This window comes from Leucopleurus acutus (genome assembly GCF_964270905.1).
Source record: "Leucopleurus acutus genome assembly, chromosome: 11".
In the NCBI taxonomy this organism is placed as follows: Eukaryota; Metazoa; Chordata; class Mammalia; order Artiodactyla; family Delphinidae; genus Leucopleurus; species Leucopleurus acutus.
In genome coordinates, this window is record NC_139152.1 from 53,594,591 (window position 1) to 53,596,961 (window position 2,371).

The following is a 2,371-nucleotide window of genomic DNA, read 5'->3' on the forward strand; positions in this document are numbered from 1 at the left end:
CTGTTTCAGATAATGGAAAATTTCTGGAAATGGATAATGGTGATGGTTGCACCACATTGTGGATGTACTTAATACCAATGAATTGTACACTTAAAAACAGATTAAATGGTAAATTTTATACTATGTGTATTTTATCATAAAAAAAGATGTTCTCAGGGGAAAAGCCAGTGGAAGCCAGGGTGCCTGGCAGTGATAGGCCCGGAGTACATAAGGGAAAGATGAGTGAGCGTAGGTAGAGCAGGCTTGCGGAAAGCTGATTTCCTCCCAGGGTCAGTCAGGTAACTGTGTGGAAAACAACAGGGTGTAGGGATTACTGTGAGAACTTAGAAGTGCCTGACCCACCTAAAGGCAATATTCAATTTTAAAAAAGGAGCTCTTTGCCACATCTGCTGCAAGAATGAAGACCATTCTCAACAATCAGACTGTCGACATTCCAAAAAATGTCCACGTTACTCCAAAGGGACACACGGTTATTGTGAAGGGCCCCAGAGGCACCCTGCAATGGGGCTTCAATCACATCAGTGTAGAGCTCAGTCTCCTGGGAAAGAAAAAGAAGAGGCTCCAAGCTGACAAATGGTAGGGAAATAGAAAGGAACTGGCAACTGTTTACACTATCTGTAGTCATGTATAGAACATGATCAAGGGTGTTACAATGGGCTTCCGTTACAGATGAGGTCTGTGTATGCTCACTTCCCCATCAACGTTGTTATTCAGGAGAATGGTTCTCTTGTTGAAATCTGAAATTTTGGGGGTGAAAAATACATCCGCAGGGCTCAGATGAGGCCAGGCGTTGCTTGTTCAGTATCTCAAGCCCAGAAAGATGAGTTGATTCTTGAAAGAAATGATATTGAACTTGTGTCAAATTCAGCTGCTTGCTGCATCGCACGGGGAGATCAGCTCAGTGTTTTGTGACCACCTAGAGGGGTGGGGTAGGGAGGGTGGGAGGGAGACGCAAGTGGGAGGGGATATGGGGATATATGTATACATATAGCTGATTCACTTTGTTATACGGCAGAAACTAAAACAACATTGTAAAGCAATTATCCTCCAATAAAGATGTTTTAAAAAAAATTCAGCTGCTTTGATTTAGCAAGCCACAACAGTTAAAAACAAGGACATCAGAAAATTTTTGGATGGTATCTATGTTTCTGAAAAAGGAACAGTTCAGTAGGCTGATGAACAAGATCCGAGTGGTCTGGCTACAGAAACAGAAAGATACCAGATGATTCTTCAGACTCATTTGTGATATATTAAAGATTCAATAAAAGCTCTTTTGATTTGGGACTTTTTCTTAAAAAAAAAAAGTAAACACTGCACAAAGCATCTTCAGGGCAAGGGTACCAATTTTTCACTCCTATTATCAGCCATCAATGTGATGTTAGAACTAAAACAAACACTTCTTATGGGTCTTCTACTTCTAAGCATATCTTACCAGAAACTGGAGATAGAACTTGGGGAGTGAAGGAGAGAAAAGAAGATGTGTAACAACCAAACAACCACCACCATTTATAGTAAACTTACTGTGTCCTAGGTAGGCAGGAAGTGTTTTACATATATTTTCTTATTTAATCCTCACAACCACCTGTGAAGTAGGAACTACAATTAACCCCATGTTACAGATGCAGAAACAGAGGCATAGAGAGGTTAGGTCTCTGGCAGGTAGACAAGTGGAAGAGCCAGCTGGCCATCTGATTCCAGTTTAGGGTCCCTGCCCTCAAGGCATAAGAAAAAGGGTAGACCAGTAATCCGCAAACTGGAAACCTTTTTCAAACATACAGGGCTAAGAAAGACATAATATTTAAAGCTGTCAGAGTAAACTAAGTTGACGAAGGTAAGCATATAACGAAAGGAGAGGAAGTCAGATACTCATGTGCATATTTGAGTGGAAAAGGAAGAGAATACAATGGAGACTGAGGATTTGTTAGAGATGGAGGAAAATACCAAGAGTGTGAGTGGCACCAAGTCGAAGGAAAAGAGGGTTTCAAAAATTTCAGTCATACCAAGGACTACACAGAAAGACACACCAAGAGTAGGCTTGTACCACTAGGTGAGAGTGCAGTCACAAACCACCCCAAACCTTAGGCTTTAGAAAACAAAGTCTTGCTCAAGATACATGCCCATCACTGGGTGGCAGGGAATTCCTCTCCACATTGATGCTCTTCCTTCAGGACCTGGGCAGCAACCACCTGCAGCATTGCCCTTAGCACAGGAGAGAGAATGGGAGAGTAGCTGACTAAGGCCTAGCTCATAAAAGATTTTGCATGCAAATGCATGTGTCACTTCCACTCCTATCTCATTGGCAGAAGTCAGTCATGTGGCCACATTCCAATGCAAGGGGTGGAAAGTAAAATTCTCCCACGAGCCTAAGAGG

The 2,371-nt window shown here is 42.1% G+C and overlaps 1 pseudogene across 1 annotated transcript; it reads left to right on the forward strand.

Moving 5' to 3' along the window:
* Positions 1-397: 397 nt before the first annotated feature.
* LOC309969275 (large ribosomal subunit protein uL6-like) lies at positions 398-1,171 on the forward strand (annotated as a pseudogene). The gene is made up of 2 exons: positions 398-903; positions 1,091-1,171. The product of its transcript is annotated as a large ribosomal subunit protein uL6-like (transcript).
* Positions 1,172-2,371: the final 1,200 nt, after the last annotated feature.